Here is a 16,560-nt window from a genome sequence, read left to right as displayed (position 1 = left end):
GTCATTTTCAAGTGTAATATTGTTTGATTTTTCCAAGGGTTTTGTGAAATAAGCAGAGAAATTTTGACTTTTTTCCAAATTACAGCTGAGAAAGTAGATGCTTGAACCTGCTAAGAGAGAGGAATGTGGTTGCAAAGCTAGAAAAAAGGTTATATCTGATAGGAGGTTGGTGTAAGTGTGATATGAATTTCTAAAGCATATCGACATTAATTTCTTGAGAGAATTGAACCTGATGTGCTTGAGCTAACCAATGGGAATCACAGAGGCACTAAACAGCAGTTCTCGAAACACAGTTCTTAACGTTGTAATGACTCCCAACCATAACATCTTCTCATTGCTACTTCATAACTGTACTTTTGCTACTGTTATGAATTGTAATATAAATATCTGATACCCAGGATAGCTGGTATGTGACCCTTAAAGGGTCGTGACCACAGGCTGAGGACCACTGCTCTGGGAAACTGGATGTGACACCCTCAGAGAGACCTGCCAATACTGCTGAGAGGGTTAGACTTGGCCTGTCTACCCAGGTTTGAATGTTCTCCTTCAGGTCATGTTCTATCCACTGGGGTCTTGCTGCTTGTGTAATGTGGCATGTGCAACTCAGTCCAAGAAACCTGGTTGGGAGTGGCAGGAATTAAGATATTATATACAGCATGAATGAGGAGGCATGTTAGTCTCTGTTGTCGAAGTGTCTCTGTAGGGGGTCATGATCATGTAATCATCCCTGATTGAAGTTGCAGTTGGTATTTTTCAAATGTGCTCTTTCTGTCTAAAGGTCAACCATTTATCGACATCCACGCTCAGAAAAGGGAAAGGTCTTGCCTTTACCCTGAGCTTAACTTTAGAAGGTCTCACTATTCCCAATGGTGACCTGGTCATGCTGGTGTCAGTAATCCACATTCACTCTGTACTTCATCCACTCTCCACAGGAAGGAACAGTTAACTTCTAGGGTCTTATAGCTCTCTCTGGCACACTGAGATGGGAAATGACATTCTACCACTGAGTTAGCAAAACATTCTGTAACTTTGAAGAATATATCAACGACTAGTATTTTTGTGTATAATGGTATTTGTTATTATTTAATATCAGACTCTTAACTATCTCATCCCTTGTGTCTTTGTTTGTGTGTTGAGATGTTGGAATATCCAAGAAATGAGAGAATACGGGAGGAGGGAAAGAGAGCAATCTTTTTGTATCGTGCTGAGAATGAGTACTGAATTGAGTTATATGTATCCACACAATAACTTTCTCCAAAGAGAGTCCTACCAGGGGAATTGCATAACAAATATGGATATAAGTGGGCCGTTAAAATATATGTATTTCTGAAGGGTGACACAGCCCTTTGTTCAAAATTGGTGAATGATATCAGTAGAAATCTCTTTTCTTTTACATAGAAAAGATTATTTTTAAAAACTTTGTTAGCCTGGAAGCATCAAGAAGGAACAAACAAACAAAAAACCCTAAACAACTCATATCCAAATCTTGGTCATTTTCTCTGAAACATTAGGAAAAATGGAAGACTATAATATCATATTATGAGGTGTATATCTAAAGATTGCTCTTGTGAACTTAACAACTTAAAAAATAAATAAAGATCATGGTCAGATATATCTAGACTTTAACTGCTTCCAGTTGTCATACCTTTACTTCAAAAAGATTTGTCTCTTGCATGCAATAGAGAAGTAAAAACCAAGACCCCATTGTAGTTATCAGCACCCACATTCGTGTTGTGTGCATCAAAGCAACTCCAGGTCTAAATGTTCTGACATTCTCTTCTGATCTCCACAAGCACACACACACAAACACACACACACACACACACACACACACACACACACTATAAGGCATTAGAATCAGACATTTTACTCCATAACTTACAGAGTTTTCCAACCTGTTACAAAGAAACTATCCCACTTTGGTGTGGATCTTCTCTGCTGACATCTCAGTTTGGTTGTCATTTAATAATGAAGGATTTTTTTTTTGAGATATCTCACACAATACCAGAACTCTTTTGATGCTGATTCTACAGAGAGTATCTCCTGCTCATGACAGTGCAAACAGTGTGTCAAATGAAAAATATGGGGCTTGTTGTCAAATTACCTGAGACTTTATGCACCAGGAAAGCAAGGTATCCCTCCAAAGAGAATGGGTTCCAAAAAGCTAGTTCAAGCAGTAATGATAAATCCTGGTCCCACTGCCAGTGGCCCCACAGACTGCTCCATCCATACAACTTGCCACCCACATTTAGAAGGCCTAGTTTGGTCCTATGCTGGATCCGCCACTGTCAGTCTGGAGTCTGTTTGTTCCAATTAGCTCAGGTAAAGTGTTTCAGTGGGTATCCCCATTATGGTCAACCCTTTGCTCATATTATTGTTCCTCCCTGTCTTCAGCTGGATTTTGGGAGCTCAGCTCAATGCTTAGCTATGGATCTCTGCATCTACTTCTATCATTTACTGGATGAAGGTTCTATGATGACAAGGTTATAATCAATCTGACTACAGGGCAAAGCTAGTTCAGGCACCCTCTCCACTATTGTTTAGGGTTAGCTGGGGTGGTCCTTGTGAATTTCTGAGAATTTCCCTAGCTCCAGGATTTTTGTTAGCCCCATAATTTCTCCCTCAATCAAAATATCTTTCTTTGCTCTCCCTCTTTATCTCTCCCTCATTTCGACCATCCTATTCCCTCATGTTCTCCTCCCCCAACCCTTCTCCACTCCTCCTACCCTTTGACCCTCCCTTCTTTTCCCACTCCCACAGTCCCAATTTTCTCAGGAGATCTTGTCTATTTCCTCTTCCAGGGCATCCATGTATGTTTCTCTTAGAGTTCTCCTTGTTACCTAGCTTTTCTGGGAACATGGACTATAGGCTGCTTATCCTTTGCTTTAGATCTAATATCCATTTATGAGTGAGTTCATACTGTGTTTGACTGTCTGGGTCTGGGTTACTTCACTTAGGATGTTTTTTTTTCTAGTTCCATTTGCATGTAAATTTCAAAATGTAATTGTTTTTATACTGCTGAGTATTACTTTATTGTGTAAATGTACACATTTTCTTTATCCATTCTTTAGTTGAGGGGCATCTAGGTTGTTTCCAGATTCTGGCTATTACAAATAATGCTGCTATGAACATAGTTGAGAAAATGTCCTTGTAGTATGGTTGAACATCCTTTGGGTATACTCCCAAGAGTGGTATTGCTGGGTCGGTCCTGAGGGAGGTTGATTTCCAATTTTTTGAGAAACCACCATAATCCATTCAGTCAGTCCATGTCTTTTGATTAGAGAATTGAGCTCATTGATACTTAAGTCTTTATTGGAATGTGTGCTTTAATTACAGACATTATATTGTTTATATTTGGTGTTGTCACCAAAGGTGGCACTTTGTGTTTTAATAATTAAGGCTTTCTATTTATTTAAACAGTCATTCTGCTATGTTTTTATTTCTCTTTAGCCCAAAATATTGTTTGTTCCTTTTTCTTTGGGTTTTGTTTGTCAGATACAATCTTTTAGGTTATTTATATTGTAGAAAGTGTTTTATTCTCCTTCACTTATAGCAGACAGTTTTGCAAGGTATGCTAGTCTAGGCTGACCTTCATAGTCTTTTAGGACTTAGAATGCATTGCTCCAGGCATTTCTGATTTTCAGTGTTCCAACTGAGAAAACATCTGTTATTCTGGTGGGTTTTCTTTATGTGTGTCTTGTATTTTGTCTCTTGAAACTTTTGATATACTTTCTTTCTTATGTATATGTAAAGTTTTAGCAATGGTATGCCTCAGGGATTTTCTTTTCTGGCCTGGTCTATTTGATGTTCTGTGTGTTTCTAATTATATGGGTAGGTATGTCTTTTTTTAGTTTAGAAAAGTTTTCTTCTATGGTGTTGCTGAAGAGTTGATCTCTGCCAGTTACATGGGATAATTCTCCCTCTTCTTTGCCTATAATTTGGAGCTTTGTTTTTCCTGGTTTTGCACATTTCCTATATGTTTATTTTCTGTTTTAAAAATTTTCATTGTACTTTGCTTATTTAGTGTCAATCCTCTACTTCATGTTTGTGCCCTGACAGTGTGCCTTCTGCTTGATTCATTCTACTTCTAAGGTTTTCCTTTGAGTTTTCTAGGCGAGTAAATAGGTTCTCATATTTCATCTTCACTTCAGCTTATGTCTTCTTCCATGCTTCCTTCTCCTTATTGAATTTGATTCTCCAGTTCTAGATTATCTTCATTGTTTCCACGAGCCAAATACTTGTTTTCTCTTGGCTATCACTCAAGTATTTATTCTCCTTAAGCTTCTTTTCTTTAATCTCATTGAGCCATTTAGTTGTGTAGTTTTTGAACTTGAAATACTTGGATGAAGTTTATGACTATTCTCTTAAATCAGTGTTTGGGGATTCTTCTATGTACTTCTCACTGGCAAGTATTTCTACAGGACAGGTAAGAATTTTTGAGACGATATTGACTTGATCATTCATATCGTTGGTATTCTTGAGGTGAGATCCAGAATTATTTGGAAGTTTTAAGTCCAATATAGAGAGAGCACATTGGGACTGAGGAAAGAATACGAGGGTGGGTTATGTCCAGAGGTATGAAAAGGCCTAGATGTAATGAAGTCAGGTAGATAGAAGGGACTCAGCTGGTGTGCAGGTTGTGCCTCCTGATCCAAGCCTGGAGAGTGGGCATAGATATAGCTGATTGGGAAGGTTGGTTGTGGTATGTAAGGGAACTTATGAATTGAGGGATAGATAGAGATAATCCTGGCAGAAGTCTGAAGGTAGTTTATAGTGCAGCCAGACAGTCGTGACAGACCATGTTAAAACACTAGACATGGGGCCAAGAATAGATCTGTTGGGCTGGGAAGAAGGTGTGAATGGAAAGGGTCAAGGAGATGGTCTAAGCTAGACCCTGGAGAAGGGAGTCAGAGATCTGGCTGGGTGAGCACATTGAATACTGCACATAATGAATATGTAGAAGGTGGCAGTCAGACTTTTTTTTAAAGTTCCATGAGAGTTACATATGTTATATTTTGATAATATATACTACCCAAATCTTCCCAGATTTGCCTCCACTTATCTACCCAACGTTGTGTCCAAAAAACAAGTAAATGAAAAGAGAAACCCATAAATTTATGCTGCCCAAATATTATTAGATATGTGGTCTTCCAATGGAACATGAAATACTTACCAGTGGCTACACTCTTAGAGAAAACCATCTCTCCCTCTTTCAGCAGCTAACACTGACTAATAACTTCACAACTAGGGTTGGGACTTTGTGTCCATCTCCCGTTTGTGGTAAGATGTGGTTTGGCTTGGATTTGTACAAATTGCCATAACTGCTGTGAACTCATGTATACATCTGTCCTGCTGTGTTCAGAAAACAATGTTCCTTAAAGTTTCCACTTCTTCTGGCCCTTACACACTCTTTCTGTCCCCTTACCTTTTGGTGGATGTTTTGTTTAGATTTAGCCACTTTTCATTATGAACTCATTAGATGATGTCCTGAAGGCACATTTTGTTTTGTGGGAAACATAGAAGGGCAGTAAGCGACATTGAGGGGAAGTACAATGATAAGGAGAAGAAGTAAGGCGAATAGTGGGGAGAAAGGTCATATTGGCAGGTGAAAGCAGGAAGAGTTTCTAAATTGGGGAGATGACTATGAAGACAGTGCCACTTAAGAATTAAGAACTGAACTTCCATCCTGGGCACTCGTGTTAAAAATTTGGATACTCAATAATACCACTTTTGAGTATATGTCCAAAGGATGCTCAATTGTGCCACAAGGACATGTGCTCAGTTATGTTCATAGCAGCATTGTTTGTCATAGGCAGAACCTGGAAACAACCTAAATGACCCTCAACTGAAGAATGGATAAGGAAAATGTGGTACATTTACACAATGGAGTGCTACACAGCAGAGAAAAATAATGACATCTTCAATTTTGCAGTCAAATGGATGGAGTTAGAAAATATCATTTTGAGTGAGGTAATCCAGAACCCAGAAAGGTAATTATCACATGTACTCACTCATAAGTAGATTTTAAAAATAAATCAAAGAAAACCAGCCTACAAATCACAATCCCAAAGAACTTAGACAACAATGAGGACATGGGAAGTAGAAAAATACAAGATCTCCTGAGTAAATTGGGAGCATGGAGACCTTGTGGGAGGGTGAAGGATTGTAGAGCTCAATAAAAATCAATAAAAAATTGGGTACAGTAGTTCACACCCAGCCCAAAGGAAGTAGAGATAAGTGGATTTTGGGGCTTTGTGCCCAGCCAGCCTAGTGTAACTGGTGACCGTGAGACTTACTAGCCAGCTAATATAGCCTAACTGGTAAGATTCACGTTCAGTTAGAGGCACTATTTTCCAAAACCAAAATGTATAGTGATTGAGGAAGACACCTATTATCAACTTCTGGCTTCCACACACACTGCACAAGAATATACATACACACATATGAGCTCTCTCTCTCTCTCTCTCTCTCTCTCTCTCTCTCTCTCACACACACACACACACACACACACACACACACACAGATACCAAGTTGTCAGGTGCAGTTTTATACTTCGTTGTCTTGACATATCTGCCTGTTCTGGCTAGGATTTTGTGTGTTTCTGTTAGATTTGTGACTCTTAGTTAGAAGGCCACTTGCAGCAGATACTCTTTTGGTCTGAACAAAGAAATTTCTCTTTGGGATTGGTGGCAGAATCCTCTGTGCATCATAGGATGGTCAACAGAAACCCTGGCAGTCACCCTCTAGATGCTTGGAGCATCTCATCCCCTTACAATCCCAAATTCTGATAGCAAAAAATGCCTGTAGACATAGCCAGGTATCCTGGGGTGGGGCAAGGTTAGGCAAAACAGTATTAATTATGAGCCGTTACCCCAAGGTAGAGAAGTATTCCTTACCAGGGACAGGTATGAGTGGGGTAAAATGAAATCTCTCACTGCAGACACAGGGTATGGGCCATGATAAGACTTGGGGTATGTGAGAGAGGTTGTATTAATGGACGAAGTTTTCCGATCTTGACAAAAACAGATATAGATAGATGAACTGTTCACAAGTGTGGATGATTTCATATGCATGTGTGAATGAATGCAGGGCCACTAGGGTATAGGAAACTCCCACTGTGCTGCCTGACTGCTTTCTCTAAGTGCCTAGGAAACTGGGAGGTTCCCTGCAAGTGGCAGAACCATCTGAAGTTGATTTTCCATGAATTATTTCCCTTCCTCAGCATTGCCAGTGCTTTGGCTTAAGGGTAATTTCTGTGTTGTTATGAACATTGAGTTAAATTTAAGAAAATAATTTTGTGGATTACTAGTATGATAAAATTGTAGGGCTTCATTACATTGAAATTCACCTGTTTCTGATAAAACTAATCTAGGTTGATGAAAACACAATAAAATAGATCGGCAGCAGGCCCATTAAATACTTACATGGCCTATTTCCTGGGCCGTTCAATAAAACCTGAATTATAACAAATTGTCAACAGCTTGGTAGCGAGTACATGCTTGGCCAGACTCATCTCCTGGGTTCTCATTTCCAGAGGCAGGTTGCTGAAGGAGGTGCCGAGGCCAGAAGTGCCCTCCAAAATAGCAGATTTAGCTATAAGCAAAGCAGCTCCTTCAACTCTGATCAGATTATATTAAAATGTTACTTTTGTGAAATTGATAGCTGGTGCAAGCTTATGAGAATGTGTAGGGAACATGTATGTGATAGGGTCGAGATAGGTTTGGCAGTCTGAGAGATGTTTCTTGTTCAGATGGGGTATGAGAGACAGACAGACAGAGAGAAACAGAAACAGAGATGGAGACACAGAGACACAGAGGCACAGAGAGACAGAGACACAAAAAGACAGAGATACCAAGAGACACACTGACAGAAACAGAGACAAATAGGGACAGAGGAAAGAATGATTGATTGAGACAATGCTTATTTTTTTTTAATTTTAGGTATCCATCCCAGGGCTGTGTGCACAATGGCAAATCCTGTATAACTGATCTATTTTTGTTTCTCTAATACCCATAGACAGTAAATTAACATTCTATCTTATTAATCATATTGTATGAAGAATTAAAATTCTTATTTTTGAGAATATATGGATTAGAATGATAGCAGAATAAAATTCCATTTCTTATAATCTAAAGTTAAATAGTAGAAGGAGGAAATACAACAAGAAAGGGCATGAGGAGAAGGGGGCAAGAGAAGGTAATGGGGGTAAATATGATCAAAATATATTATGGGAATGTATGAAAATGCTATGCTACCCAATATTATGTATTATTAATACGTGTTTAAACCTACACAATTGTTAAGATTTTTAGCACAATCCTTTATGCTTTGCACAGGAAATGTAAAAAGTCCAGCAAATAACACCCAAACTAGTGATAACATTGAAGGATCTATTCATTTGGACCAGTTAATTTAGTAGAATATATTTAGGGTGGGGCTCATTAAAACTCAAGCATCTGGCTGTTTCCTACTGACTTCAACTGTAAACAAATTTGTTAATGCCCCCAGTACTGAGTTTTTTTTTTGTTTTTTTTTTTGTTTTTTTTGTGTGTGTGTGTATTTCCTCTTTTATCAATTTGGTGTGGTCAATTTTGCTTAGCTTGTTGTAAGTTCAGTGTTGTTCGTGCCTTCTGCGTGCAGTCCCCCTGAACAATCCTTGCTACATCATCTTCCGTTTAAACCTTCTGTCCTTTCTGGATGGGAGTTTCATCATTCTCATAGCGAAACACATCCACACATCTCCCACTAGTGTCCCTGCAATGTTCTGTGTTTCCTCCTCCTCATCAACATCTGCTTATTGAACATATCCTTTAATATCTAACTCTAGTCTCAGCTGGATATAACAAAGAACCTCATCAGTGCATGCCCACATATTGAGTATGTGCTCATCAGGGTACAGGGCACACTTAGACCACATTCAGTTCTAAGGAGCAGGTCCTTCCATATGCACCTACTGCTTGTGATGGGCTTATCACATAACTACTGGTATATATCTGTATCTATAGTTCTACACAATGTAGAAATGTAAATATATATGATTGTAAGTATGCACACAAATGCATTCTGTGTGTACACACATGTATATTATTAGGATGTTGAATTTCTTTTGTGTGGAAGAGAATATAATCTACCAGAACCTCTAGACTCAGAGCTCCAAATTTCCAGATGTAGATTTTGCTTCCTTTCACTTTCTATATAGCAATGGAAAGTAATCTTATTGGCTTTTAAGACATGTTTAGTGGGATTATGTTTTATGATTGTACTGTATTAGGTGACTTGTCTTATCCCTATAGCTGGATTTTCAGCAGGAGAAAGCACAAAAACAAGTCAATTTCAGAATAAATTGGCAGGGGTAGCTTATAGAAAAGGCAGAAATGCTAGGGAAGACCATTAAAGTATAAGTCAGTTCTCCATAGGTGACCTTGAAATTAGGTTATGAAAGTAATGGATTTCAACAGAAGCTTTTATGACTGAGATTGCTCAGCCTAGACATCCTAATACATTTTAAATGCATTTTAACGTAACCCTTACTATTGGTGTAAAGCATTTTATTCCCTCCTGAAAGGTCAAATCGCTGGTGATGTGAAGTAAATGTGTTACTTGAAAGTAGCTTTAGTATTTGTGATGGTGAGAAGTCAGAAATACGGAAGTGAAATAAAGTTCAATCACTTGATAATCCTTAAGGGGGCATCATATGGTTTGTGTTGGTACCATTTCCTTATAAAAGATACTCTCAAGTTGTACATACTGCAGATTTATGGGTGGTTTTTTTGGCATTTAAAAGGATATTTGTGAACATATGTACATAAGAATGCATACATTACCGCACATTGATGTAGGTCAGAGGTCTACTTGCAGGAGTTGATTCTTTCTTTCCACCATGTGCCTCCAGGGGTATAGCAGTTTCTGTCAGCCTGACACAAACCTAGACATGCCTGGGAAGATGTAATGTTAATTGAGGAATTGCTTCCATCACTTTGGCCTGTGGGCATAATTGTGAGGGTATTTTCTTAATAGTTGATTGATGTTAAAGGGTTCATGATACTATTCTTGGGCAGGTGAGATAGCAAGGGATATATAAATAAGCTAGCTGAGAAAGCTAGGAGATGCAAGTCAGTAGGAGATATTCTTCCATGGTTTCAACTTGAGCTGTTGCCTTGGATTACCTCGATGATGAACTATAAAATGGAAGGTAAAAAAAAAATTCCTTTGTCCTTACATTGCTTTTGGTCATACTGTTTATCATTGTAAGAGAAAATTAGACTAGAGTACAGGATTGAGTTTTCCGGTTTGGTGGCAATGACTTGCTAAGCCATCTCACTGGTCTGTTGTTTTTTAATCTGAAAAATTTATATTTATTACATTATCTTAAAGATAAATATTGGATTCATTTTGTATACATACTGATTAATTTTATATGTATGTGTATTTGTTTGAGTGTATGTATATGAGCTGTGTGCATGTAGAAACTTTCAAAAGCCAAAAGTATCAGATTCCCTGGAATGAGAGTTACAGATGGTTATGAGCCATCTTGTGGGTGCAATAAACTGATTCTGGATCCCCTGCAAGAATAATAAATGCTTTTAAACTATTTTGCCACCTCTCTAGTCTTGGAATGTGGGATCTCTAATGCAGAGAGCAAACTTATTTATGGTACCACTGGCTTCCAGCATTCCATTCTCCCTCTCAGGACAGAAGGCTGAAAATAAGTGACTTCTGTCTTTAGAAAGAAAATCTATACCGAAGGTGAAAAACTCTGTAACTGTGAAGCCAAGAGCTTTCATAATGGTCTGTTTACAGAAGCCCCCTTCTCTCCTTAGGAAGAGGTAAAATCTTTGACCTTCAGTTCAACAAATTTCCTCCAGGTAAGAAGATTATTAAGACTCTTCCTGGTAGAATTCTCTAGCTTAGCATTCAGCTTTCCCTTCGTAGTATTTTTAAATGTGTATCTCTTGGAAAAATAGGGTCCTACACCTCTGTCCAGCTTTTAGAGGTATCTGGGGAGAATGCTATCAAGTTATTCTTTGAGCCAGGTTACAGATAATTTTTGCCTAGAAATACCTAACTGCCAAAACATGCAAACATTTCTCTCTATACTGGTTTGGTCATTAACTCTAAGTTCCGCTATGATTCATATACAACCAGCACAGAGGTAGAAGAGCTACCCAAGAAAATATAACTTAAGAAGGAAAAGTACAATACAATACACAAATATACCTCATAACAAGGTCCTGGACATGGCATGGAGATAGGTTGATGTGGACCGGGAAGGCACACACAGTTGTACATTCTTGTGCTATTCATTCAGAGCAGACTGTGAGCACTTTACTGGCCCTTAGGAACTAAAGAAACAACAAAAGGCAAGGTGTTAATCTCTAGATCTGCAGGGACCACAGTGTAGACTCAGAGCTCTGGAGATGCAGGACATGCTGTTTTCACCACTTCAAAGGGACCTATGACCAAGGTCGTTAGGGGCAGCCATGGAGTAGGAGAGGGGCCCGAGAATGTTGTCAAACATAGGATTTGGTAGCCAGGATGTATTTATTCATAAACTGAGACAGTGGTATTTCACAGCACTCACACTCCCTTAAGAGGGAAGTCACTATGACAGTAACAGGTATTTGGAAGAGAGAGAAAGGAAATCATGTCGCAAGCTACTCATTGGGAGTCACTGTTTTGCTTGAGACCTTGCAAAATAGTTTTGATTAGGAAAGCTGGAAAGCTGTAAATGTACCTGCAGGGCCTGAGATAGTTCATGTGCAAAGGAGCCAGGGAAATGCTATTTGTTATGCTCAAATAACATGCCTGTCTGTTTTCCCTTTCTGTTTCACTTACTTTTTTATGTTCCACTAACCACATCATCCGATTCTACCTCTGCTTGTCCCTATATTGTTAACTAGCATCAGTCATTTATTTGGCTCCTTTATAATGCCTGGCAGCTCCATGTACCCACTTGTTTATCTCTATCATAACGTATATACTTGTTTTTTTCCTGTTTTCTCTCTGTCATCTGCACATCTTTCTACCTGTGTACATGTATTGATTTTAATCAAATTTTAACACCTTAAGATTTAAATCCATCTGTTCATTTCCTGTAGGCTTGATGGGAGCTGAATTTCAAAATTGTTTATTGATATAAATGAAAACCATAGTAATGTGATACTTCTTATGAGAAATTTTTATCTTTTCTTTTAAAATTGCATGTTTAATGATCAAAATCAGAATCTTTAAAATCATGTGTAAGAAATTCTCAGCAAGAGTTTCGCCGCATCTTAATGCAATCTAAGTATTTAAACCTCACAGATGCCAAATTAAACTGTGTTTATCAAGCTAGGCTTTGACAAACACTGTAAGCTAAATAAGGCTTCGCATTCAACTCTTTATTCCTTCCTCAAGGTTCAGAATTAAATGTGCCATCCTTCCTCCTGGAGTTATAAACCATTTGTGATTATTTTTGAAATGCTTATTTTAAACTATACGAAAACCTTCCAAGCAAGCAGTTTCTTTCCTTGGGGAAAGGAATTTGTGTCTAGACAAGAGCAGATGGATGCGCCCCGATTCTCTCAGGGTAGTCATCGTGAATGGAATTTAGAATTACTTTTTTTGTGTGTGGTTTCCTTCTTCTAGGCAGTCCTTTTTCATCTTTTATCAAACAATCCAGCTCATGGGTTATGTATGGCCTTCTGGAACTCGGATTTAGTTTTGATGTTTGAAATGTACATTATAATTTTCTAAACATGAATGTATGAAAATGGCAGCCTTTAGGAACTCCCACGGAGAGAGCAGATGACAGACACTGATGAAAGAAAGCCCAAGGAGGACTGGACAGAAGTAAGACTGGCTTGACTGGTGATTGTGGTTATCTGGAGAGGTAGAGATAGTTGATGAGTATTCATGAAGGAATAAGGAATAATCTCAACTAAGTCACTTTGACCATGTTCCTGAAATCTGATATTAGGTGTCTTCCGGAGAGACACACAGAGAGAGTGATACTGACAGATACAGAGAGAGAGAGAGAGAGAGAGAGAGAGAGAGAGAGAGAGACCATTCCATAGTTCCATAGTCACGCCAAGAGCGCCATTGGTGTTAACGGAGGAATTCTGTTATTTTTTTATTTATGAATTTAAGTATTTATTTATTTTTCATTTTGAGAAAGTTCTCACTGTGTAGCCTTGGCTTGCCTGAAACTCTCCTATTCAGACAGGCTGGCTTTGAACTCAGAGATTCAGCTACCTCTTCCTCTAGAGGGCTAGGATTAAAGGTGTGTGCCATACCTAGCAGGAAAGTACCCAGTTTAGGCAAAGCACTTCAGTTGTATTTCTACATTGCCTCTACCACATTAAAAACATTTAAAAATAGTCAAAATTTAAATTCCAGCAGTTACAACATAGTATGTATTTGAAACACTATAAATAGGAGATAGGAGGGAAATAGCTTTATCATAGTCTCAGGAGGTTTTCTTAGAAACATTATTTCATTTGATCAGAAGAAACTGAATCCCCTTTTGGTGTTTTGTAAGCCATCATCTTTTTTCAAAAGTAAATACTGAAACATTCTTTCTCTCATGGCTCTAAGAAGTCTAGGACCAACTTAGTATTTCCTATGGTCCTTAGCAATCAAGGTAAGAAGGATAGCTAAGAGGGAAAGGTTGTGTAAAGTTGAAGGTAGACTTATAGGAAATTACTTATTAAAAGGGGGTATCCACAGGATGATACTTGCCTGAGAGAAGAGAAAGGAGCATAAGTGAGACGGCTTACTTGGCAAGATAAATTATATGAGATTCCAGGTTTCAAATTCTTCATTCACTGGTATGCTCTTTACAGTTCATGTCATTATCGTTCACCAAGGCAGCTTTTTTGGTGGTAAATCCTTGCAGATTGACCCTTAAGTCCTACATAGTAGGTGTTTAGTGTATAAACCTTCATTCAGCAAAATCAAAAGGCATGTGGTTGAGTAGACAGATGTAGGATTATAGTGGAAAGACAACTCTGAGAATTATTCACTATGAATCTTTTCTGTGCCAAGTTCATGGAAACCACCTCACATACATCCTAGTTTTGACAAGTGTCTCAATGGCTGATCTATACCCATTAGTTTTGACATTATTTTCCAAGCTGGTCTTAAACTCCTAGGATCAACTGGTCCTTCTGCTTCAGTCTCCCAAATAGCTTAGACTGTAGGTGTGTACCCACCATGTTCCTGTCTTCCGTTGAACGTATTTTTAAACTTGACACAAACTCAGAAAGATAGCTATCATTATCCCAGTTGTTAAAAAGATTTATTTTATTTTTATATGTGGTCTTTGTGTGTATGCACATGTGTGCATGTGTGTGTGTGTATGTATGTGTGTATATTCCACATGTATGCATATGTCCACAAAGGCAAGAAGAGGGCATCAGTTACAGGTGATTGTGAGCTATCTGACATGGGTGCTGGAAATAGAAAGTTCTCAACTGCTGAGCACCATCTATTATTCCAGTATCAATGGGAATCCAGGTTTGTCAGAATCAAATATTCATTTTAATTAAGAAAAACTGCCTTGAATAGATAAATATATTCCCGAATTTAGATTAAGTGTAGCCACAATTAACTGAAGTTGTGGTGTGTTCTGTTTGCTGCTATTTACTAATAGTTTTCCTTTGGGCAAAGCATATAATACTGAGTTGCTATTTATGTGAAATATATCACCCCAAAGTTATCAACTTTGTGCTCTAATGAGGTTATCATAGTATCTTGAAATTTGGGATTTGCAGTAGCTTCGTTTGGGGACAGCCTTCCAGAATCTCTCCTGAGCCTAAAGTCAAAGTGTCACCATTACTGCGTCAGTTTATGAACTGGCAACTACAAGATCCATGCATATGGCGTGGCAAGACCCTAATTTGTTTCCCTGTGTCACCACTACTTTGCACCTGTTAACCACTGACTTCTCTGAGTACTTTGCCATTCATTGTAGACTCATCCTTATTGGCTCATGTCTTAGGGTTTCTTTTGTGATAAATCAACATGATCAAAAGCAATTTGGGGAGTAAAGGATTTACTTTATCTTACACTTCCACATCACAGTATATCATAGAAGGAAGCCTGGGCAGGAATATGGAGTCAGAAACTGAAGCAGAAGCTATGGGAAATCAATACTTACTGACTTGCTCCTATTGGCTTGCACAGTCTGCTTTCTTATACTACCAAGGATTTCCTGCCCAAGATAACTCTATTCTGAATGGGTTGGGCCCTTATCTAAAATTAACAATCAAGAAAATGCCCTACAGACTTGCCTTTAGACAATCTGATGAGGACATTTTCTCAATTGAGGTTCCTCTTCCAGATAACTCTATCTTGTATCAGTTGACAAAAATCAACAGAGTCAGGACAGCTCACCAGACAACTGCCCTTATTTAGAGTAACAACTTTAACGAGTAAGAAAGGGGAGTAAGGCAGAAATTCATTTCTTTGTTTACCTTTGTTTCAGAAGTTCTGTCTGAGCTCCTTTGTTGTATTTTGCTGGTTACAGTGGTGTTAGTAGTTCTAGCCCATATTCCCAATTTGAGACACAGAAACATTAATATTGAGAGGGGATGTTGGGAACCAGGCCATCTTAAATCCTGCTTCACCACATATACATATTGGTAAAGTCATTTGTGTGGGGGACACATTGATGAGTAACATGATTGAGATATGATAGGATGTATGGAAAAATTCAATAACATGGATTATATAGCACCATATTTAGTTCCAAGCACAAGGGCCCTATTTGTGTAATTGTTTCCAGAAGGAAAAAGATACATGAACTCAGAACAGAGCCAGGTGGTTTGTGGTCAGAAGGGAATGAAAAATTAGCAAAGCTATATAGTAAAGTAAGGAAAGGCTAAGATTGACTTAAGGTGATTGTGAATGTGGTCTTCAGTAGAAAAAGACAGGCAGACTGAAGAAAAGAAAAACTTTCATGCAATGAAAAAGTCTTAATGTATATGTCAAAGGGATAAAAAAAACTGAATATTATGTTAGGAAAAAAATCAGTTACATTTGGTGTAGAGATTAATGCTATACTGAATCATAGGAGAGTCTACATAGCCTACCATCATAATGGCATAACTGAGTAGAGTGTGCAAAATCACACCTAGTAGTCAAAGGTGTAAAACCTGGAAGAACTTAGATTTTGAAGCATTTTGGCACTCCAAGAGTCCATCTACCGTTACAGGGAAGCTGCATCTATACTCAGTGGAGCTCATGGATCAATAAGTACTTGTAGAAATGAAACAGTATTCACAAAGAAGGCTTATAGTCATTTTGGCTGATTGTAATCAGTGATAGGTGGAACTCCAGTGACAACATTCCTAAAAGAATCCTAAACTCATAATTTTTAAAATATCTTTGTAGGCTGAGGTTGAAGCTTCCATTGAAATCCCTCTAGTGATAAAGGGTTGTGAAGATTTTTACAGGGATAATCAGCTTGCATGCATCTTTGATTACTTTTGACTAGAGCTGAGGATATTTATTGACAGGCCACAGCTTTGGTTTGGGTTTATACTTCTGCACAGGTGATCACTCTGAACTTCCGATTCA

At 38.3% G+C, this 16,560-nt stretch overlaps 1 protein-coding gene across 2 annotated transcripts in view; it reads left to right on the top strand.

Annotated features, from left to right (window-relative positions):
• The window catches only part of Ctnna2 (catenin alpha 2), a 1,108,102-nt gene that overhangs the window by 1,011,385 nt on the left and 80,157 nt on the right, over nt 1-16,560 (top strand). The gene's annotated exons all lie outside the window — the stretch shown is intronic.

This window comes from Microtus oregoni, unplaced genomic scaffold (genome assembly GCF_018167655.1).
Source record: "Microtus oregoni isolate MIOR12 unplaced genomic scaffold, Mior012 000002F_ref0000024, whole genome shotgun sequence".
Lineage (NCBI taxonomy): Eukaryota > Metazoa > Chordata > Mammalia > Rodentia > Cricetidae > Microtus > Microtus oregoni.
The sequence above is the reverse complement of the archived record's forward strand: the minus strand, read 5'-3'. Positions and strand labels throughout refer to the sequence as shown.